This window comes from Balaenoptera musculus, chromosome 1, assembly GCF_009873245.2.
Source record: "Balaenoptera musculus isolate JJ_BM4_2016_0621 chromosome 1, mBalMus1.pri.v3, whole genome shotgun sequence".
Lineage (NCBI taxonomy): Eukaryota > Metazoa > Chordata > Mammalia > Artiodactyla > Balaenopteridae > Balaenoptera > Balaenoptera musculus.
Genome location: NC_045785.1, coordinates 166,618,988 through 166,643,821, shown reverse-complemented (window position 1 = coordinate 166,643,821; position 24,834 = coordinate 166,618,988). Strand labels below are relative to the sequence as shown.

At 35.3% G+C, this 24,834-nt stretch overlaps 1 long non-coding RNA gene across 2 annotated transcripts in view; it reads left to right on the top strand.

The window, feature by feature from the left end:
* Positions 1-5,147: 5,147 nt before the first annotated feature.
* The window catches only part of LOC118885896, a 48,179-nt gene continuing 28,492 nt past the window's right edge, over positions 5,148-24,834 (top strand). For both annotated transcript variants that reach the window (XR_005017580.1, XR_005017581.1), the window contains exons 1-3: positions 5,148-5,304; positions 9,552-9,614; positions 21,098-21,235. This is a non-coding gene — a long non-coding RNA (uncharacterized LOC118885896). The remainder of the gene's footprint in view (positions 5,305-9,551; positions 9,615-21,097; positions 21,236-24,834) is intronic.

Below are 24,834 nucleotides of genomic sequence, written 5' to 3'. Positions count from 1 at the left end.
AGTCTGACAATCTCTGATTTTTGCCTTTTAATTGGAGTATTTAGACCATTTATACTTAACGCGGTTATCAATATGATTACCTTTAACTCTACTTTCTTGCTACTAGATATTTATTTGTCCCATATGTTGTTCTTCTTTTTCTCCCCTCTTATTCTGCCTTCTTTCAGATTAACTGATTTCTTTTCTCAAGAATTTCATTTTACCTCCATTATTGGCTTACAGTTGTACCTCTGTGTTATGTTGTTAGGAGTTGCTTTAGAGTTATAATGTGCATTTTTAACTTACCACAGTCTATAAATATTATACCACTGGGATCAAGTAGCAGACATAAAAATAACTTAATCTTTTATTTTTTATCTGTGTGTTCTTTTTTCTTACAATTATGAATGACTTGTTTAGCTAAATATGTAAAAAAAATTTTTAAAAACAATTTCTAACCATTTCTTAAGTACCTGTTTTGATTCCATAACAAAAGATAGAAACATAGCAAGTTTCTGAATTCCCAGCTACACTGGTTGAGAACCAAAGTCAAAGCCAGGGCTTTTTACAGTCCAAGAAATTATCTTGAAGGAAATACTCCTGGGGGGTAGTAGTATTTGTGTTCCTTCAAGAAAATCCCAAACTATAGCCTCTCAATTTACTGCTTTCTATTACATGTATGTCACTGACACATCACGAAGACCAAAACCAAATTATCTGTGTCATTAAAAAATAAAAACATGGTTTCTCTACTCTCATTTTTGGGTTTACGCTATAATTCATCATGACTCAAGTATATCAAATGCCCAATATATGTATGAGATAAGCAGTATTAATAATGGTTAATTAACATAGATATTCCTGGTTAACCTTTTCAATTACTTGAAACAAAATTAAGTATTTGCATTAAGTGTATGCAGAGACAGATAAATTATTTTGTTGAAGAACTCAAATGTTTCTCCAAGGCAAGAATTCTATATTATTTATTATCCTTCCAAAGTCATCCAATATCATTTTCTAGTTGATAAAACCAGATCAGAAATTTGTCATACACAAGGAGAGGAGGGGTGAGACTTCTATTGTTGCTTCTAATTACACGTGAAGATAAGTGACTTTTATGAAACTAAACATATTCAAAACAAAGTTTCCTTTATGACCCACAAGTCCTCAGACCAACTTCATCCATTTGACGTATTAAGTTAACACCTTAAGTGAGTCACTGTATTTTATAAATTAATTGGTCATCCAGCCTCATGTGATTAAAGTTAATCTTACTGGTAATGTTTCAAAATTCTGATTACTGCCCTACTCCTCCTTTTCTCAGAGCAATTTAAAGATTGTTTTCTGTATCAGTTGCTCTGCTCCATCTTGATAGTTAATAACACAGAATCTCAAACCATGTAATCTAAGTTCAGCCATGGGACCACCTCCTTTGTTAAATGGTCCTAAACTGAGTTCATTTTGATGCCTCAGTAAGAAAAGCTGGCTATGATGGGATCCATGATTCTCTATAACAAACAGGGGTATTCCCTAGTGCAAATACTATGTTCCAAAAGTTTGCTGCATTTTCCCATAGTAGTGGTATTTAAAACTGTGGCCAGTTTCCTAAGCCAGATCACAAGAATCTGCTTAACTGAACATAAACCAAAATTTTTTAAAAGTATATATGCAATAAAAAGAATAAAACATTGTTACAATGATGCTAGCTCTTAAATATATTGAGGGAGACAAATTCAATTTGTAAATATTGTCTATTCATCTTAAGTGTAAGTGTTGAATAATGAAATTTCTTTTCTTTTAAATTACAAGCAACTTTTAAAAAATATTTAACATCAGTTTTAAGCTGAACACTGCTGTTTTGTTATCCACATAATCTTCATATGTACTGTGGATTCTGTGCCCTTATTTTTTCTACTTTTTATTTTATATTGGAGCATAGTTGATTTACAATGTTGTGTTAGTTTCAGGTGTACAGCAAAGTGATTAGTTATACATATATATATATTCTTTTTCAGGTTCTTTTCCCACTTAGGTTATTACAGAATATTGAGTAGAGTTCCGTGTGCTATACAGTAGGTCCTTGTTGATTAGGTGTTGAAATTTCTAATTATAGAAAAATAAGAGGACAAATGGGGGCTCTTGTGAAAATACTTTTGTGACCTTTTGGACACATGCAAGAGATTCCAAAGTTCACGAAAAGTCTGTATTATGCACGTTAACCCTAGGAGTTTTGACTTTGCTTTTCTTAGAGGTGTTACCTAATAGAGAGGCTTAATTGATACAATTTAATGGTACACTGATCATGCAAGTTATTCTTATTTATGACATTGGTTGTATGGCAGCTAATATTCTTTAAACCAAAGTTTTCTCTTAATTTTGAAACACTAATTTAAAAGTCATGTTAAATTAAGGACAAGGATTTTTAGCTGAATTCATATCCAATTACAGTATATATAAATTATTCAAGCTCAGAAAGTCAAAATTAATGAAACCATATTTAAACCATGTGTATCAGAGGAAAACCCTTTAAAACATAGAAACAAAACTTCCCATGAAAAGGATATCAAAAAAATCATCTATTGTATCTAGTATATAATTATGCTTTTTATAAAGATGACAGGAAGTTATTTCCTAATATACTGTTAATTTTTTTTTCTCTGACTTCTGTGGAAATAGATAATAAGGAACATGGAAGGCTGCCATCACTATTACTAATCAAGCATGTGTCAAATATGAAACTGGTTAAACTGGTTTATTACTTATAGCCAGATTTCTTCCACAGTGAGTTATAGGCAGTTCTTTAATGATTTTGCTATACCCTGACCCTCGAGATTTTTTTTAATTGAACTATAATTGATTTACAATATTGTGTTAGTTTCAGGTATACAGCAAAGTAATTCAGTTATACATATATTTTTTCCAATTCTTTTCCATTATAGGTTATTACACAATATTGAATACAGTTCCCTATGCTATACAGTAAATCCTTGTTGTTTATCTATTTATACATAGTGGTATATATCTGTTAATCCCATACTCCTAATTTATCCCTCCCCACCCCCAGAGATTTTAATTCCTGATAAACACAGTGAAGAAGATGTCCCAGTCATACTAAAATGAAATAAAAATCCTAAATTAGGTGGAGACCTATTTTCATGAGTTAAAGCAAAGACTTAAGTGAATTTAAGTTCTTGGTCTTTATCAAGATCGTCCTCTCTCTAGCCCTATCTTCTTGCCCAGCTGAAGTTAAAAGCTTTCTGGGTTTCTGATTTTTGTTAAAACCAGGAAACTTTGATCATGGAAGAAAAACAAAAGCCACCAAAACACATTACAGGTTCAACTCAAAAAAGCACCGGTAGGAATACGAAGGGCTGCCGAACATGGAATTATTCTTCCCTGTCCTAAACCTCAAAAGGGTTCACGGTACCACATCTCAAAAGTCCCAGATGCTGATATCTGAAGGCTGAAATCTGGTCACATTCCAGGCATGGCAGTGCTGAGACCTCAGTGCCCACTGGAAGCTTTAGTTTCTGCTCTCTAGGAAGTTAATATTAAACCCTATGCTCTTAGGAGAGGCATTCTCTAATCTGGTTACATCTATTTCATCCTACCAGAAAAAGGCAACGGTTTGAAATGTGAATAATGACTATTGAAAACACAGCCACACACAAAGTGAAAGATCATCCAAGCCCTTAAATAACTTTGCAATATGGCAGGTTCTTTATTTTTTTTTATTAGAGTAGTGCCAATGTTATATAACTTTATTATTTTATGATCCTTTGAACCCAAAGACCTTGTCCTCCCTTGCTACATGAACCCATTAAACCCTTCCAACATCACTGGATTGGTGGCAAGTTTTCTTTCAGTATTGTTCCCCTGTGTATTTCTGATAGACGAAGTGAAACTGCTTATTCACTGGTGGTCACTGAGTCCATTGGCAAGGTGAGCTGGGTGGCAACTTAGTAGTGTAATATCTAGAGTTCTAGGAATGGCAGACATCAGAAAAAGCCACTCCCTATTGACCGAGTCAAGAATAGGGTGAGGAAAGAAAGGCACTCATCTGGTATTGGGGGTGGGGACAGGTGAGGTTCAGAATTTAAGGGGAATCAAAAAACATAGAAATTAGGATGAGTAATTTTTTTTTGGCTTCATTGGGTCTTAGTTGTGGCAGGTGGGATCTTTTGCTGCAGCACGCGGGCTTCTCTCTAGTTGTGGCGTGCAGGCTCAGTAGTTGCCACGTGCAGACTTACTTCCCCGCAGCATGTGGAATCTTAGTTCCCCGACCAGGGCTCGAACCCACATACCCTGCATTGGAAGGCGGATTCTTAACCACTGGACCACCAGGGAAGTCCTGATAAATAATATTTTGACACAATCTTTTTAAAAACAAAATTTTTTGCTGGGATGGATTGGGAGTTTGGGATTAGTAGATGCAAACCATTCTATATAGAATGGATAAACAACAAGGTCCGACTGTATAGCACAGGGAACTATATTCAGTATCCCATGATAAACCATAATGGAAAAGAATATGAAAAAGAGTAGATTTATGTATAACTGAATTACTTTGCTGTACAGTAGAACTTGCAAATTGCAAATCAACTGTACTTCAATAAAATAAATTTTAAAAATAAAAATAAAAACATTAGTGCAGAAAATCCAGGATGAGCAAACTGTCAAAAATGTAAATACAGAATTGCACCTTGCACTTGCATGGTTCAGCTTCACTCACCTCATCCTAATCCTGGCTTTTCTGTACTGACTCAGTGACCCCAGAAATTCCACACTTCAGGAGCCCCTCTTTTTAAAGCATGGTCTGCAATTAACATGCAGATCTCTCAGAGGGAGCAGCATATTAAATCCCAGCAAATATATCCTAATGTTCATTAGTCTACTGAATACCTCCCAAAAACCAGATTGTGAGGCTGGAAAGAAAACAAGAAATTACTGGTGCTGGGTCTTCAACAGACAGTAAATGGCGAGTTAAAGCCAGTTCTGTTGCTGATGGTCCAGGACCAAAGCCAACAGTTTTGGTTTTTCACTTCAAGATTTATACATCATTTGTTGTATATTCTAGATCCTGGACATAAGGAGGCGCTGCCAGGCCATAGACGAAGGCTCAGAGTTAATTTCTGCTTTTAACTTCCAAAACTCACTAGGATCTGCTATAGCCCTGAGGAGAAAAGGAAAGGATTTTTCTCAGCAGACACATTCGGCATTTATAGATTTTGAAGCTGCTGTGAATGTATCTGACTACAGAGGATTTGTAAAAAAAAAACTCATCCAATCCAAGAGGACCTGTAGAAACTTTCTTTGGGCCACAGGGTAAGTAATATGCAAAGCTAGAATTAAAATATTTAATAATAACAATAATAATAAACTTATCCGTTTTCTCCATCATAGCCATCTTTTGCAATCAAGATAATTTTTAAGATTAGTTACCATATTTTATATGAATCTGAATGCCCTTAAAATTTTAAAGATACTTATCTTTAGTTACACATTCAGTATACTTTCTTAAGCAATGGTAGACAGTATCTTGGGCCACCAATGTCAAAAAACATGCAACGAATAAGAATTTAGTCAAAACAGCTTCAGTGGGATTCCCCCTCTACCTCTAGATATATATTCTCTCTCCTCCAAACAAAAGTGATAGTTTATCTTATTTGTTTCTGACTAAATCCAGTAAAACAAGTTTATATGTTAAAATATCAGATAATCTCTTCATTGCATTTGTGGGGATTTTTCTTCTTTTCAAAGTGTCTACAGATGAAAGAGCATGCTGTTCATTTCTCAAACTTTTCTGTTTTCATTTTTCCTGATCTTACAAAAATAATACAAATGTACAAAGAATATATAAAATATAAATATTCTAAAACTAAAGGTTAATTTTAAGCGTTGATGCTGAAATGGAAGGAAAAAAGCTATTTTCCTAGAAGAGATTAAAGTGGTTAAATCAACCCTGGAAAACTCATAGACTGTCCCCAAAGTAAGTGAAATGGATGAAATCCGGTCATCCCAATAGGAATGCAATCGGTGGCAGTAAATCAAGATAGTAGGGAATTTAACCTGTAACTTACAATCTTACAAAACTAAACTTTTAGACACAGCATAATTTTTGCAGGGCATAAGGCTTCATATTAGAAAGTTGCAGAATAATATAGAGCAAAATATGGGTACAAGTTCAGAGGGAAAAAGGAAGGAATGATCAGTTTCTTCTGTAGTGAGAGAAATTAACTTACACATCTATGCTTTATCTTTAGTTGGCTTAAAGAACTAGAGGCAAAATGTGTGCATAATATACAATTTTCTTGTGAAGTACATTGTGTGAAATGCAGAGGATATTTCAAGTTGATGAAAATGAAAATAAGGTATTTATGAAAATGTTAATAAATGTAATACACTAAGAGGTAAACTTTTAAAGTATAGGTGATCAAACCTCCAGAAAAATAATTTCTTAGAAAACAGTTAAATGGGGGCAGGAGAAACACCATTAAATTTAAAATTTGAGAAAGCCTTGGACAGTTTTTAATGTTGATTATTAAATCTCCTCTTCTGCTTTCTTATTCTAGAAACTTAGCTGGTTTCATATTGCTACCTACTAAACTTATCCATATCAAAAAATCACTAAACTAATTGCTCATCAGTTACTTATCAAAAGGTTTTTTCTTTGCTTTTACACTATGTATTGATAAACATGAATGAATTTTTGGACAAATTCGAGCTCTATTTAGACACATAAAACACAGCCTATTCCTTTGAGAGTCAACCTTGAAAATCCTGATTTTGCTTGGATAAATCCCTTAACAAACCTGTAAAATAGGAAGTTGGACCTCAGCTTACACAGGACTTAATTCCAGACTGAGTTTTAGATTTCTGCAGTCTCTATGTGGGCAATTTAATTAAAAAAAGAGTAGGCTCTTTGAAATTATCTTCTATATAATCTTTGCCAGAAATTTTTCTCTACATCTTGAGAACATACAAGGTTCTAGTACCATTATAAAACAAACAAACAAAAAATTCTATTTACTGAACGCTGGAGTTTGAAAAATTAGCATTAGTCTTCTTTTTTCTTTACAGTTTGAACAATATTAACTCCTTGTGAGTGGGTAAATTTGTACACTAATGTATCAGGTTACAAATATGTCCTCATAATTGTTACAAACAAAACTATAAGCACACCAGAAGATTATTTTATTTATTTATAAAATTATCAAGTAACTTTTCAGATTCTTTTTTCAAAGAAATCAAAGGGGAGAAATATTGAGGAAATATAAATGCGAATTGCACTATAACCATTGAGGTAAGCAGATGAGTTGCTCACAGTTTGAAATGTTGACCTGTTCAATCGTAATTAATTGTAAAATCATTTTCCTTCAACTAGGACATTTTCAAAACAAAACTAAATACAGTCCTGTTACTCAACTCAAAAACATTAAATGAGAAAATGCAGAATGTGCTCAAAAATTTTAAATAGCTCCATCAGCTTTGTAGAGTATATAAATAAAAATTAAATATAAGTGTATTTCAGGAATAAATAAAAGCTACATAGACAATTACACTGAAAAGGAAATGGAAAGATATTGATACCTTTATCTCACCAAGCCTATTATAACTGACCATTCCTGAATTAATGGAGAACTGATTTTATGGATTAAATATTTTTAGCTTTTAATATCATGCTAAACTATTCCAGATGACATCAGATTTCTAATAGGAAATACTAGATTCTTAAGAAAATAAGCAAGATATTTAGGAAGAAAATATAGAATTTCAGATTCTTTAATTTGTTTCTAATCCATTACATATATATGGGAAAAACTGTTGAACTCATAAATTTCATGTCCTCTTCATGCTGGTCTGATGTAAAGTTAACATGGTGCAGGATACAAAAATTGATATTAAGAAAATAAATACATGTGCACAAGTTATATGATATGATACTCTGTAACATTCTTATTACAACCAAGTGTGTTATTGATTCTACAAAAGAAAATTAAATCACTGAATAAGTACATTGAAAGTTTAGCAATTGAGTAAATGTTTCATTTTGAAAATATTTCAAATGTGAAACTTATGAGTGTCATATTTATAACTACATATTGAAAATTGCCTTCTTATAATACTTAACTTCCTGCCTACCTTGGATAAGCTACAGGTTTTAAGAAATATAATGAGATTATTGTCAGTGGGGAAATTCGGAAGTAACAAACTCACTTGCCTAATATAACACTCCTACAAGCCGTTAATAGTATCAATGATTAATTTTCCCTTAGCCACTGAATCAAAATGTTTGATTAATGGTTCACCTTGCAAATCAAAAGTAAATATCTAAATAGCATTACATTTATATCAGTTCTCTTATTTTGTAACCAATAACCGTATACTGTGAATTCATTTTCTCTAATATAATAAAATGCCTGTCTTATTTATAATATTTGTCATCTGGGGGTAATGTTTTTAATGACATCTGTATCTTTACCCTGTTAATTGAGTGAATTAAATTATGCAACACAAACAACATTAAATTTATCCAGGAACTAGTTAATGCTGAATGGAAATTGTCTATATTCTAAAGCATTAGGAGATCTTAGTACCCAGGATTTCAGTCTATCACTTGAAGACTTTCTGTAGTCTTTTTGGAATAAAAGTAATAAAATTATTCCCTCCGCATCTGAAAATTCTTTACAGCCACTGCTCTCGCTAATCTTTGACAGAATTTAAAAAATAAAAATAAAAAACCATTAATCAAAAAATGCAGCCTAATCAATAATGCAGCAAAAGTGAGTGCCTATGAAATTTGTGCCCTTTTATGTTTCTTGGGGAGGGAGGGGATTGGTTTTCTCTGTATCTAACACGGGTTTTTTATCTGACTTATTATATGCACCCTTCTGTGTGTATTTATAGTATATAAAACTGCTCACATGAATAGATAATAATTCTCTCTGCCTTTAAGTTGTAGAAAGCTGAAAGTATTTTACTCGCATTATCTCCTGAATCCTGTCTACCCCCTTGGGAATAAAGATGATAAAGAAGGCTCTTTCAGCAACGACAATATAGTGTTCTTTTTTTTTTTCGAAAGCATAACTTGTGAGAGCTGGGTCTTCACTTGATATTTGAAGATAAACAATAGTTGATTTATATTCGCTGCTGACTTTTGAGAGGGAACGTCAAGAGTAAGGGCTCTGGAGCCAGACTCCCTGGGTCTAGACCCTGGCTTTAGCACTTACTAGCTGGATGAATTTAGAGAAATCACTTCATTTTTCTATAGCTCAGTTGTCCTTATCTGAGGAATGAATAACAGGGGAATGGATGATAATAATTATATCTGCTTTGTTGATTCATTGAGGGAATAAATGAGTTTAAGCTGTGAACAGCTTAAGACAGGCAGTGACTCGCATTTTAAATGATTACATGCTTTCCGTGAATTTATGTTTATTCACATCAGAGTGGTAGTTTTATTTTCCCAATTTTGCAAAGACCGGCTATCAAGCTATACCTTTGTTATCGTTTATCTTTAATACCTTATCGTGGCCGACGACAGTAACTGGGAACTCCGACTTTTATTTCAGATCTTTTCTCTTTCCTTTGCAACGAATTCATCTATTTAATAAGTCTTACCGTGAAAAACATTGGTAAGTACTAATTCACTTGTGCGCTTTTTTTTTTTTTTTTAACATCTTTATTGGACTATAATTCCTTTACAATGTTGGGTTAGTTTCTGCTGTATAACAAAGTGAATCAGCTATATGCATACGTAAATCCCCATATCCCCTCCTTCTTGCATCTCCCTCCCACCCTCCTTATCCCACCCCTGTAGGTGGTCGCAAAGCACGGAGCTGATCTCCCTGTGCCATGCAGCTGTTTCCCACTAGCTATCTACTTTACATTTGGTAGTGCATATATGTCCATGTTACTCTCACACTTCATCCCAGCTTACCCTTCCCCCTCCCCGTGTCCTCAAGTCCATTCTCTACATTTCTGTCTTTATTCCTTTCCGCCCCTAGTTTAATCAGAACCTTTTTTTTTTTAGATTCCATATATATGTGTTAGCATACAGTATTTGTTTTTCTCTTTCTGATTTACTTCACTTTGTATGACAGACTCTAGGTCCATCCACCTCACTACAAATAACTCAATTTCGTTTCTTTTTAAGGCTGAGTAATATTCCATCATATATATGTGCCACATCTTCTTTATCCGTTCATCTGTCGATGGACACTTATGTTGCTTCCATGTCCTGGCTATTGTAAATAGTGCTGTGATGAACATTGTGGTACATGACTCTTTTTGAATTATGGTTTTCTCAGAGTATATGCCCAGTAGTGTGATTGTTGGGTCATATGGTAGTTCTATTTTTAGTTTTTTAAGGAACCTCCATACTGTTCTCCATAGTGGCTGTATCAATTTACATTCCCACCACGAGAGCAAGAGGGTTCCCTTTTCTCCACGCCCTCTCCAGCATTTGTTGTTTGTAGATTTTCTGGTGATGCACATTCTAACTGGTGTGAGGTGATACCTCATTGTAGTTTTGATTTGCATTTCTCTAATGATTAGTGATGTTGAGCATTCTTTCATGTGTTTGTTGGCAATCTGTATATCTTCTTTGGAGAAATGTCTATTTAGGTCTTCTGCCCATTTTTGGATTGGGTTGTTTGTTTATTTGATATTGAGCTGCATGAGCTGCTTGAGGAGACAAAATACCTGTATGCAGAAAACTATAAGACACTGATGAAAGAAATTAAAGATGATACAAACAGATGGAGAGAGATATACCATGTCCTTGGATTGGAAGAATCAACATTGTGAAAATGACTATACTACCCAAAGCAATCTACAAATTCAGTGCAATCCTTATCAAACTACCAATGACATTTTTCACAGAACTAGAACAAAAAATTGTACAATTTGTATGGAAACACAAAAGACCCTGAATAGCCAAAGCAATCTTGAGAAAGAAAAACGGAGTTGGAAGAATTAGGCTCCCGGACTTCAGACTATACTACAAATCTACAGTAATCAAGACAGTATGGTACTGGCACAAAAACAGAAATATAGATCAGTGGAACAGGATAGAGAGCCCAGAATAAACCCATGCACATATGGTCACCTTGCCTTTGATAAAGGAGGCAAGAGTGTACAATGGAGAAAAGACAGCCTCTTCAATAAGTGGTGCTGGGAAAACTGCACAGCGACATGTAAAAGAATGAAATTAGAACACTTCCTAACACCATACACAAAAATAAACTCAAAATGGATTAAAGACCTAAATGTAAGGCCAGACTCTATAAAACTCTTAGAAGAAAACATAGGCAGAACACTCTATGACATAAATCACAGCAAGATCCTTTTTGACCCACCTCCTAGAGAAATGGAAATAAAACAAAAATAAACAAATGGGACCTAATGAAACTTAAAAGCTTTTGCACAGCAAAGGAAACCATGAAAAAGACAAGCCTCAGAATGGGAGAAAACATTCACTTGTGTTTTTGCCTTTACATGTCTATCAGCTGGATTGGAGATAAGATGACTATCAATTTGTGATAAAAAATAAAGATGCCTGATCCTAACATCTCATTAACAAATGTGGTTATTGTTAAGGAATGTAAATTTTTATGTTACCTTATTCACATTTTATGAAAAATTCCAGTTTAGGATTAGGGTTTTTCAAGGCATGAGATATCTGCCAATAAATGGTCAAAATGGAAAAGTATAGTCCCTTGTCAAATAATATGCCAAAATAATATTTATTTGAAAAGTATCACATGGGAATAAAATGTTCATTCATTTATTCACTCAAGAAATATTATTGGTTATCTATTATTTGCTAGAATAAACTAGAATTCAAAGCAGTTTCTATAGGAGTGGTGAAAATTTATTATAGTATTTAGGAACAATTTCGTGAACCCAAATTAAACCTTTTCTTTCTCACCAAGGAGTCAATCTACAAGTCTATGAAAATAACATTCTATTTTTTTTCAACCCTTATAAAGCTGTCACAGGCCTATAAAAACAGCTATGGCTCCCTGCACCAAAAAGTCAGTCTTGGACTTCCCTGGTGGTGCAGTGGTTAAGAATCATGCCTGCCAATACAGGGGACAGGGGTTCAAGCCCTGGTCCAGGAAGATCTCACATGCCGTGGAGCAACTAAGCCTGTGTGCCACAACTACTGAGCTTGCGCTCTAGAGCCCACGAGCCACAACTACTGAGCCTGTGTGTTGCAACTACTGAAGCCCGTGCACCTAAAGCCTGTGCTCCACAACAACGGAAGCCACCACAATGAGAAGCTTGTGCACAGCAACGAAGAGTAGCCCCGGCTAGCCGCAACTGGAGTAAGCCTGCGCACAGCAACAAAGACACAACGCAGCCAAAAAAAACGTCAGCCTTACAATCTTGCTAAGGAAGTCAAGAATAGGAATGGATACATAGGGTTCAGTAAGAGGTCCCTGGTCAACTTCACATAGTCTGAATCATCTAGCTGCTCATGTTGTCTTTTGTTTTGTTTTTGTTTTTTAACATCTTTATTGGAATATAATTGCTTTACAATGGTGCGTTAGTTTCTGCTTTATAACAAAGTGAATCAGCTATACATATACATATATCCCCATTTCTCCTCCCTCTTGCATCTCCCTCCCACCCTCCCTATCCCACCCCTCTAGGTGGTCACAAAGCACTGAGCTGATCTCCCTGTGCTATGCAGCTGCTTCCCACTAGCTATCTATTTTACAATTGGTAGTGTATATAAGTCCATGCCACTCTCTCACTTCGTCCCAGCTTACCCTTCCCCCTCCCCTTGTCCTCAAGTCCATTCTCTACGTCTGCATCTTTATTCCTGTCCTGCCCCTAGGTTCTTCATAACCATTTTTTTTTCAGATTCCATATATATGTGTTAGCATATGGTATTTGTTTTTCTCTTTCTGACTTATTTCACTCTGTATGACAGACTGTAGGTAATTGAAGTATAGTTGATTTATAACATTATATTAATTTCAGGTGTACAGCATAATGATTCATTATTTTTATAAATTATACTCCACTTTAAGTTACCACAAAATAATGGCTATATTTCCCTGTGCTCTACAATATATCCTTGTCATTTATTTATTTTATACATAGTATTAATAGTTTATATCTCTTAATCCCATACCACTAATTTGCCCCTCCCCTCTTTTCTCTCCCCACTAGTAACCACTAGTTTGTTCTCTATAGCTGTGGTTCTGTTTCAGTTTCATTATGTATATTCATTTATGTTATTTTTTAGATTCCATATAATGTGATAACATAGAGTATTTGTCTTTCTCTGCCTGACTTATTTCACTAAGCATAATACCCTATAGGTCCATCCATGTTGTTGCAAATGACAGAAATTATTCTTTTTTATGGCTGAGTAATAGTCCATTGTATATATTTACCATATAACTGTTCATGTTTTTAATGTCTTCTGCTATTTCAGTGAAACAGAATAGATAATTGCAGTCTACTCCTTCCCCCGCCCCCTAAGGAAATACACAAGGAAAAGGGATGTCTTACAAATCTGTAATTGCAATGCAAAATTCCACCAAGTTTCTTTAAGAATCACAGGGCATTCCCTGTCTTCCTGAACTAAATAAAGCCTGCCTTGGGAAGCAATTGAATACCAGGATTCTGCTTCTACATTGCTCAGTTACCCAGGCAACTGAAGCTTTTGCAGCCAAGTCTCTGATGAGTGCCTCCAAAGCAGTCTTCTTAGCCAGTATGAGAACAGTTCTTTTGAGTCATACTATTAAATCCTCTATACAAGTAGAGGTCTGGTTAATGTTCTGGAGACTGAGAAGAGAAACAAAGACCCTCTTTATTCCAGAAAAAAAAGAGATTTAAAAAAACTTCACCAATATATTTTATACTTGAGTAATTGTCAAACCCTTGGGACAAAAAATTTTGAAGACTTCCATTGCTGGTTAAAATAATATTTATTACAGTATTATTTAAATAAGCATAAATACAAAATTAGATTATATATTTTAGCTTATCTACAGCTTTAGAAACAAACACATCTAAAATTTTAGTGCCAACAAAAAACCAAATCTCTGGCATTCATTTAATGTGATAAATCATGTTTTGCTAAAAATAAATCCACTGCCCACAACGTGAATATAGTTCTGATGTTATGGTGGAGAATATTTTTTAAGATCAGCATCCCCAAACTACTATGTGCTGTGTAATGAATCCACACGCCCATCTACCCTCTAGATAAACTGTTATCAAACCCTAGAGTTCTGAAGTCAGGCTCCCTAGGTTCAAATCCCAGGGCAGCCACTTCCTGAGTTCTGAATGTGGGACCACTGGCAAGTTGCTTAACATCTCGGTGTTTCAGTTTCATAGTGCTGTGGTGAGGCTTACTAGAGTTGATAAATGCAAAGTGCCTCGTGTATAGTAAGCACTCAATTAATATTATTATATCTTTCATTAACTCAAGCTCCACATAGTAAGCCTGCAAGAACTCAAGCCTCAGTCCAACAGACACACCAGACTATGAGGAACGGAATTTCTACTTCCTCAGGAAAACAGGAACTGAATTCAAACGAGGCTTTTTGCATAAAGTTGGGGCCAGCTTTGCACACAGAAAACTGAAGGCTACAGCTACCACTGGAAACAAGCTGCTCTCTTGGGAAACGGACAAAGACACACCTACCACCAGGTCCTGCTCATTGGCTCCTAGGACTGGGACTGTAATTTCCACAACATGCAAGCCCTGGAGAAAGACTGCTTCTCAGCTGAGGTCACCTGCATCATCGTTTTCTCCTTTCTACCAAATTATTACCATCCACATATAAGTATCACTTAATATTATATATATATGTTTTTCCATCTTTATTAAGATACAATTGACATGTAACATTGTGTAAGTTTAGGGTGTACAATGTTATGATTTGATCCACTTATATATTGCAAAATGATTAAAACCATAGCTAACACCTCCCACACATCACATAGCTATCATTGCTTTTTGTGGTGAGAAATTTAAGATCTACTCTCTTAGCAACTTTCAAGTATATAGTAGCTATAATTACCACGTTGTAAAATAGATCACCAGAACTTGTATATCTTATAACTGGAAGTTTGTATCCTTTGACAAACATCTCCCCATTTCCCCTTGCCCCTTCCCTGCCCCGCTCCCCCAACCTCAGGCAATCACCAATCTGTTCTGTTTCTTTGAGTTTGGTGTTTTTAGAGTCCACATACAAATGCTATTATACAGTGTTTGTCTTTCTCCATCTGACTTATTTCACTTAGCACAGTGCCTTCAAGGTCCATCCATGTTGTCACAAATGGCAGAATTTCCTTCTTTTTATGGCTGAATAATATTTCATTGTATGTGTGTGTGATACCACATTTTCTTTACTTATTCCTGTATCAATGGACACTTAGGTCTTTTCTATGCCTTGGCTATTATAAATAATACTGCAATGAACATGGCTGTGCAGAAATCTCTTCGAGATAGTGGTTTTGTTTCCTTTGGATATATACCAAGAAGTGGAATTGCTGGATCATATGGTAGTTCTATTTTTAATCTTTTGAGGAACCTCCATACTTTTTTCCATAGTCGCTGCACCGATTTTACATTCACACCAACAGCGCACAAGAGTTCCCTTTTCTCCACATCATCTCCAAGACTCATCATCTCCTGTCATTTTGGTGACAACTATTTTAACAGGTGTGAGATGATATCTCATTGTGGTTTTGATTTTCATTCTCCTGATGATTAGTGATGCTGAGCACTTTTTCACGTACCTGTTGGCCATTTGTATATCTTCTTTGGAAAAATGTCTATTCAGATCCTCTGTCCATTTTTTTTCATTGGATTGTTTAGGATTTTTTGTTATCAAGTTGTATGAGTTCTTTATATATTTTGGATATCAACCCCTTATCAGATAGATGATTTGAAAATATTTTCTCTCATTTCATAAGTTACGATTTCATTTTGTTGATTGTTTCTTTTGCTGTGTGAAAGTTTTTTAGATTCATACATTCCCACTTATTTATTTTTGCTTTTGTTGCTTGTGTTTTGGGGATCATATCCAAAAAATCATTGCCAAGACCAACATCAAGGAACTTTTTCTTTACATTTTCTTCCAGGAGTTTTATGGTTTTGAAACTTATGTTTAAGTCTTTAATCCATTTCAAGTTAATTTTTATAAGTGGTGTAAGATAGGGGTCCAATTTCATTTTTCTGCATGTGATTATCCCGTTTTCCCAACACCATTTATTGAAGAGCCTATCATTTCTCTGTTGAATATTCTTAGCTCTCTTGTAAATATCAGTTAGCCATATATGTGAGGCTTTGTTTCTGGACTCTTGATTCTGTTCCATTGCTTTAGGTGTCTATTTTTTTCCCAGAACCAACTGTTTTGATTACTGTAGCTTAGTAGAATATTTTGAAATTAGGACGTGTGCTGCCTCCAGTTTTGTTCTTCTTTCTCAGGATTGCTTTGGTTACCATGGGGCTTACATAAAACATCTTATGAATGTAACAGAATATTTTATGGTGATAACCATTTAACTTTGATCAGTTACAAAAAACCTACCCTTTCACTCTCCCCACTTTTATGTTTTTAATGTCGCCATTTACATCTTTTTATATTGTGTATCCACTAACAAATTATTGTAGCTATAGCTATTTTTAATACTTTTGTCCTTTAATCTTTATGCTAGAGTTAAGTAATTAACACATTACCATTTTACAGTATAAGGGTATTCTGAATCTGACATTATGCTGACATTTACTAGTGTGTTGTACATATATGTTTTCATGTTACTTTTAGTATCTTTTCATTTCAGCTTGAAGAATTTTCTTCCAGCATTTTTTGGTAAGGCAGGTTTAATGGTGAAGAATCCCCTCAGCTTTTGTTTATTAGGAAAGACTTTATCTCACCTTCACTTTTAAAGGACAACTTTGCTGGGTAAAGTATTCTTGGTAGGCATTGTGTCTTTTTTTTTTTCAGTACTTTGAATTTATCATCCCATTCTCTCCTGGCTTGCAAGGTCTCTATTGAGAAATCCACTGATAACCTTATGAGGATTCCTTTGTATGAGAAAAAAATTTTTTTCTCTTGCTGCTTTTAAAATTCTCTCTGTTTTTGATTCGAGACAGTTTTATAATTATGTGTCTTGGAGAAGATGATTTTGGATTGAAATTTTGGAGTGACCTATTAGCTTCATGAATTTGGATGTCCAAATCTCTCCCCAGATTTAGGACATTCTCAGCCATTTTTTCTCTAAATAAGCTTTCTACCCCTTTCTCCCTCTCTTCTCCTTCTAGGACACCAATGATGACTCACCAGAAGTAAATAGATTCTTACAGGATAGAAATTCAACTTCAAATCCTCTCAGTCTGTAAATTGGATTGAAATGATCCAGCATTGCTAGTGCCCCCTAGATGCTTAGAAGAGGCAAAATGATATCTTCTCTGTAGGAAGATAAGATTAGCCTAGCCTCAAATTATTTATACAAAGAATTTTGCTATGCAATCTGCAGCACACAATCAAAAATAAGTAGACAAAAAAGAAGACAATATGACACGAACAAAAAACAGCAGGAAAAAAATCAGACAATATAAATAGATCAACAGGGACTCTAATTATTAGGTTTCCATACACAGACTTTAAAATAAATATGCTAAAGATGTTTAAAGAAATAAAAGACATGAAAAATTCAGCAGAAAACTAAGAAAAATATGTATGCACATAAATTAAAAAATGTATATTCAAGAGCTAGAAAGTAAAATAATTGAAATGGATGGGTATAACAGCTGTTTAAATATATCTGGAAAAAAGAAGCAGTAGACTAGCACATAAGTCAGAAGAAAATATTCAGAATAAAGCACAGAAAGATAAAAAGATGGAAAATACATAATTGGATAAGAGGTATATCGGATGCAGTGAGAAAGTTTAACATATGATTACTCAGAGAAGAAAAGGAGAGGAAGAATGAACAGAAGCAATACTTGATGAAATAATGGCTGATGAAAAACTGCAAATGAAATGAACTCCAAGCAGAAAAAAATAAAAAGAAAGCCACATTAAGTACATTATAATAAAGCTGATGAAAACCAAAGACAATGAGAATAGGTCACTGAGGAATTTTTGAGAATGAAAGGAAAAGGAAGGGAAAGAAAAAAAAGAAAAGATTGCCTTCAAAATGGTTGGACAACCAGCTGATATTTCTATAAAAATAACAAAAGCCAGAAGACAAAAGGATACAATGTTTACCTTCTAAAAGAACATGACTGCCGACCAAGAATTTTACACCTGCTATAAAGACTTATTATGAGGCTGTAGCAATTAAAACAGTGTGGTACCTATCCAAGGATACACAAATGACCAATGTAATAGAACAGAGTCATGAAACAGATCTATGTATATATGGACACTGGATTTGTGACAAAGGTGACACTGCAGAGCAGTAAAGTATCTTTTCAATAGATGGTACAGGGTCAATTAATTAGGCATATAGAAAAAGATAAAACTTAGCCCCAGCCTCACACTCTATGTATATATAAATTCCAGGAGAACTGTATATCTAAATGTGAATTGTCAAACAAAGTTTTTTGAAAATACCATAGGACAGTCTTTGTGCTCTTAAGGTAGAAAAGCTACTTGAACAGCACACAATAAACACCGACTGTGTAAAAGGGTAAAAACCTGATAAACTGAATGGCATTAAAATTAAGAATTCCTGTTTATCAAAGGACACGAACGATTAAGAGAGTGAAAAGGTAAGCACCAAGTGGGAAAAGATACTTTTAACACACACAATTAGAATGCCCATAGTTGTTGACTGTAAAATGGTCACATTTGTTACCCCCTCCTTGTGTCCCAGCCATTACATTTGCATTCTAGCCAGCCAGAAAGAAGGGGGACAAATTTGCACACACAACTTCTCCATATATTCCATTTTCCAAAACTTATCACAAGGCCACATTGATCTTCAAGGGACACTGGGAATGTAGTCTTTATTCTGAGTATCTACGTGCCCAGCTAATATTCAGGGTTCTATTAATGAGGAGAAGAAGGAGAATGGATACTCTGCTATGTTCTTGATTAGAAAGATTCTTTCCAGTGAATTTAACAGTGATGAAGTCTGGGTAATTGACATGAATTTCCTAAGGCTCTGAAAAGTTTAAGTTCTTTCTTACATTCCCATTTTTCTCTATGTTCCTTTACCAGATGCAAGGGCATTATAAACAATCTTGGGAAAACATATTTTTCACAACTGATAATTGTATCATTGATGTAGATTATAAACCAGTTGTTGCAAACGTACTGAGTCTGACAGATACTGATTTCTAGTTTGGGACATGCTCTTAAAAGAAGAAAATTGATGCTTAGATTATAATCTGCTTCAGCAGTCAGATTAGATTTCTTGAACTGGTGTGTTTCATCTTGGGTGTTTATCTCAAGAGCATGGAACTAGACCTGCATGTTGGATGTCCTGAGAGCCTTCTGGTACTTTAATAAAACCAAATACATGAGAGATAATGTTAGGAGTTCTCAGGAATACTGTCTCTGGGTAGTCAAAGCAAAACCCTTTACCCCAAACATAAAATTCATGGAAATTTTTCTCAGAAACAAATACAAAGATTCCTTTCATGAGATTATAAAACCAAAGTTCAAGACAAGTTCAAACATCTAATAAAATATATTTTAAAAACACATCATTTTGCTCACTTATGCCATGCTAAATATCAACTTGCAATATTTAAAATGACAAGGAAGGAGAAATTAAGGCAATCTAAATACTTGGAAAGCAAATAGAAAATGCATCAATTTTAAGAATGACATCCTTTTGATCTTTAAATATATATAATTTGTGAATATATGTTATGTAACAGTTAATCAGGTTGTATACTCATTGGTAGGCTAGGGTGTCTCAATGTCTGGGTTCGCTTCCTGGCTCTGCCACTTAACACTTGTTTGGGGCAAATTACTTACCTCTCTGGTTTTTAGTTTTCGCAACTAAAAGTAGGAAATAAAGGAATAGGTAACAAGAATATTAATTTCAAGTGATATTTGGAGAATTCAATGACTCAGAACTAGTCTTATAAAGTGCTTGAAACAGTAATGATTAATGTTAGATATTATTATTACACAAATTCAAAGACTGATACCCAGGCCATATCTAAGGCCAATTAAATCAGAATCTTTAAGGGTGAGGCCCAGGCACAAAATCTCCCCAAGTAACTCCAATGTGTAGCCAAGGATTGTGGGGCTATGACCATGTATTATAATTTAAGCCTTCAGTTGGAAGGTTATATACTAATATGTTAGCAATCTTATTTCTAACTGCTAGAATTTCTAGGATTTTTATGTGTATGTATAGGGGAGTGCCTTTCTGTGGTTTCAAATTTTTTGTATTACATATATTACCACTTTATTAAAAATATTATTTTAAAAATATACTTATATGTAATATATAAGTACATGCACGTATATATCTGTATATAAGTATATATGTGTAATATATAAGCACATGCACTTACATATCTGTATATAAGTATATATGTGTATAAACACACTTATAGTTTATGTGCTAGATACCAACACAACATCCTTCCTCTCAAGAATTGTGCAACATTGAAATCAGATACACAGAGAGAAAATTGTAAAATAAGGCCCATGTCATAAACACCAGAAGTGGGATTCAGGTCAAGCACTACAGGAGTTCAGAGAGAAACAGCACTTCAAGCCAGGGGGAGTCAGTATCAGCTTTGTGCAGCTTCTGGGTGAGAGGAAGCACAGTCATTCTAGTCACAGAGACAACGTGAGCAGATAAGTGCACAGAGGTAAGAAAGAGAAGTTGAGGATGAGGGAAAAGCAGATAATTCAGTTTGACTGACACAAGAGGTGAAAAAAGGGCTGTGATAAAAAAAAAAAAAAGGGCTGGAAAGAAAAGATGAAGAGAGTTCACTTGAACTTTAAATTAGAAGTTGAGGCTTTTCCTGTAGACGTTGGGAACAACTTTTTTCTTTTTTTAATTTTTATTTTATATTGGAGGATAGCTGATTTACAATGTTGTGTTAGTTTCAGGTGTACAGCAAAATAATTCAGTTATACATATACATATATCCATTCTTTTCCAGATTCTTTTTAGGATGGGAACAGTTTGAAGGATTCTGAGGCCGGAAATGGCATGACCAACTCTGTTCTTTGTAAAGATAATTCTGGAAACTTTGTGCAGGATGAACAAAAAGAAGACATGAACATCTGCGAGAACAGAGGTATGACAGAGAGTGGAGTGTCCTCAGGCCACCTTTAATTGTCTCCTTGCCTATTGAATACCCAGCCCTTGGTCTCTCCCCTTGCCATTATTTTTTTTTTAATTTGACACCTGTTCACCATCTTCTAATCTTGCCATCATCCTAGCAAATTCCACCATGGAAGTGGATTACCCATTGTAGCCCATGCTCCAATTCCTTGATTCCAATAACCTTCACCTGCATTTTATAGTAGCCACTCACTCTTACAATCCACCCTTTTCACCAGGAACCATTCCACCTCTGCAATCTGAAACCTCAATTGCCCACTCTTAGATATTTATTTCTTGTTCCCTATTCACCCTGATCTTGCTTTTTAATGTAAATTAAGCCATCCCTTCCGGTCCTCCCTAGCTCTTTACTTCAGAGCAGCTGTGCAAATTTTCACAACTCTCCTTCAGCCTCGCCTCAGGGCTATATTTTCTCAATAGAAGGACCCTGACTTCTGAATGAAATAGAGACCACCATAGAGGGAGCCCCTCAACTTACTGTCCCTCAGCTACCAATTCACCTGCCTTTTATCTTCTCCTCTTTCCTACCTCAAGATGTTTTTCCTCCTAAACAAATGGATACTCTTATTCCCATTTTACGTTCTAGGAAAACTGAGCTGAAGTCACATGCTCAAGGTCGCCACAACCAATCTGTTGAGAAGCTCTTATAGGGAGCTAGGTCTCTCTGGTACCAATCCTCAGCCAGGGATATGGGAAACAAGGAGCAATGAAATAAAGCACCCTACTCTGCTAGTTCTGCTAAGATTATGGCAACAACATAAATACAGCACACAAGTTCTCATTACATGATAGCTTGTATTATAGGAGTGCCTTGGTGGCTTGGAGGCTGGTGATGTTACTGACAAAGTTAAGGAGGTCAAGAAGAAGAGATGATTTGGCATATGGATAATGAAGTTTGTTTTTAACACGTTGAGTTTGAGGCTGATAAGACCTCTAGCTGGGAATGTTCAACAGACAATTAAGTACAGAGCCTCTAGTGCTTAGGAAAATAATGAAGTGTGGAGATAAGATTTGGAGCCATTCATGGGGTGGAAACCATGACACAATCAAGTGAAAACATGGACTAAAAGAAGGAAAGAAGGCAGAGGATAGGGAAGCAGTAGAAAAAGAGATGCCAGTGAAGGAGACAGAGGACAAGTCACCAGAAAGATTGGAGCAGCATCATGGAAGCCGAGGAAAGAGTTTAGCTCATCAGTAAACTGGAGGCAGCCCACTGAATTTCTCTGTAACTTTTTTCCCATACACAAAAGATAAATAATAACTTCTGACACTGTAAAGTAGATCATGCTTTGCCTTGTTGCACGCATGATACCATATGCCAATATTTTGTACTTTATCCAAGAGTACTTTGCAAACTATAAAGCCCTACTCAGATTTACTATTATCACTTATGGTAGTCCCACAAAGTTGTCTTAAGATAATTCTATGATGGTTCAGCCTCTTGCATGTATAATTCTCTAAATGGGACTAATTTATTATGCTAATGTCTTAAGAGGAAGGGAAAAACTGTCATTGATGAATCAATACCAATTTAAAATGTGTAATTATTTGACTTGAGCTGAGCTAATGGCCACATTTGCATTAGCATTGGAGGGTCCACTTGACACATAGTTTAAAAATAATAATAATAATCAACTTTAGAAAATGAAATTACCCTACTTACTGTAGTTTTGTGTCCCTGTTGCCCTATATTCAACAATTGGCTGAAGTCACTCCTCCACAAAGTTTTCATAGCCCCAAGCTATCCCCTCTGCCTCTAAAATAATAACATTTGTATCACGCGTTTGACAAGACATCCCACTGTAGAACCTGCAGACTCAGTAGATTCAGATCATTTGCCAATTGGACAAGCCAAAGATGTGATAAAGTATTTTCAACAACTGAAGGAAGCAGGAAACCAAATCCGCATTGTGTTCATGGAAGATCTAAGGCTAAGCCACACACACACACACACTGAACTAAAGCTCCATCAAAAGTTTCTTTTGCATCTCCTCTAATATTGGTGAGCACACATGGTAGGCATGTAAAACTCTTACTATTATGGAAAAACATAATAAAATCGTGTTAGTATTTTGAATTGCTCCTTTTCTTCCTATAATTTTCAATCACTTTCCCCCAAGTTAATGAGATTTCATTTTGTGTTTACAAAAAAAAAAAAAAAATCCAAACAAAAGTACAATTCTTCGGTAGTCACCAAGGCTTAAATTGGACAGCAGAATCTCACATTCTCCAACTCCTGAACCATTTTGGAGTTAAGCTTTAAGGAGGAGATAGGAAAGGCACTTGAAATTTGGAAGGGGAAAATGACCTGGTGTCTGAGTAGAAGAGGTGGAAAATAATAAGAACTTGCATTTTATGGCACTTCACTGTTTTCAAAACACTTTCACATGTATTATCTTATGTGATAACCCCCGCCTTAAATCTAAAAGGCAGGCAGGGCAGGTATCATTACCCCTACTTTATTGATAAGGAACTCAGGTGCAGAATGGTTTCATGAATTACTCAAGGTCATGCAGTTGTCTTAAATATAAATGCGGAGACCTGAATTAGAGCTTTGGACCCAAATTCTGCTTTTCCCGGCATTACAGAAGAAGTCAAGGAGAATGAAGTATTATTTTTTTAAAAAGGCACATACATTCATGAGGGGGGGTGGAGGGCTTATAAAAAGCCCTTTCAACCAAAATGCATGAAATTTCATTTTCAGTTATGTATCCAGGGCATACGGCTATTTTTCAAAATGCTTAGCAAATTGATCTTTTCCTTTAAAATGCAACTGCCCTTGTATTAGTCATAGAGGTTTAATCATTTGTGAAGAATAAAATGGCCCTATCTTTACCAAATGCCGTTGTAATCACTTGGGTAAATAGTCTGGAGCCATTTGTATTATTCCTTACAGGATAATGGGTTCAAAGTTGTAAAATCTGGAAATATTTTACCACAAGAATGCTGCTATAGGCATTCCCCATTTTGAACCTCAGCTGTCCCTGCCCACAGTTACATCTTGCAGGTCAAGAACTTCGTTTTATAATGATACATGTAGTGAACAAACCAATTCTGAAGCTACCCACACATGGCCTTATAGAGCTGGAATGGACCCCAGGGAGGTCACCTCCATCTCCCACTCCCTTCTCTTCTGATGGAGATACAACCCCTCTCCCATCAGCCCAGCTCCAATCAAGAATGTACTCTCTTCCTGGCTATGGTTACCCTACACTCTCTGCCCTTTCCAGTGGAGAGCCTGGCATCAGTGAAATTCACCAGGCTGACCCTGTGTTGGTTGCTGGTGGGGAGAAGGTAAGAGCGTCCTTTTCTTAAAGCACTTGGCGATCATAAATGTCAAGGTGACCACTATGAGAGATCAACAAAGTGGAAGACATCAATGTGTCTTTACAAACACTTACCATGCATTGATAACTGCTACTTGATCTAATTCTCTCAATATTCACTGATCTTGGTGTCTTATGGATAAAAAAAATGAGATTCACAAGGAGGAAAGGGAATTAATATGTGTTAAAACTTATGACACAATGAGCCCCTTATATTTTCTCCAGC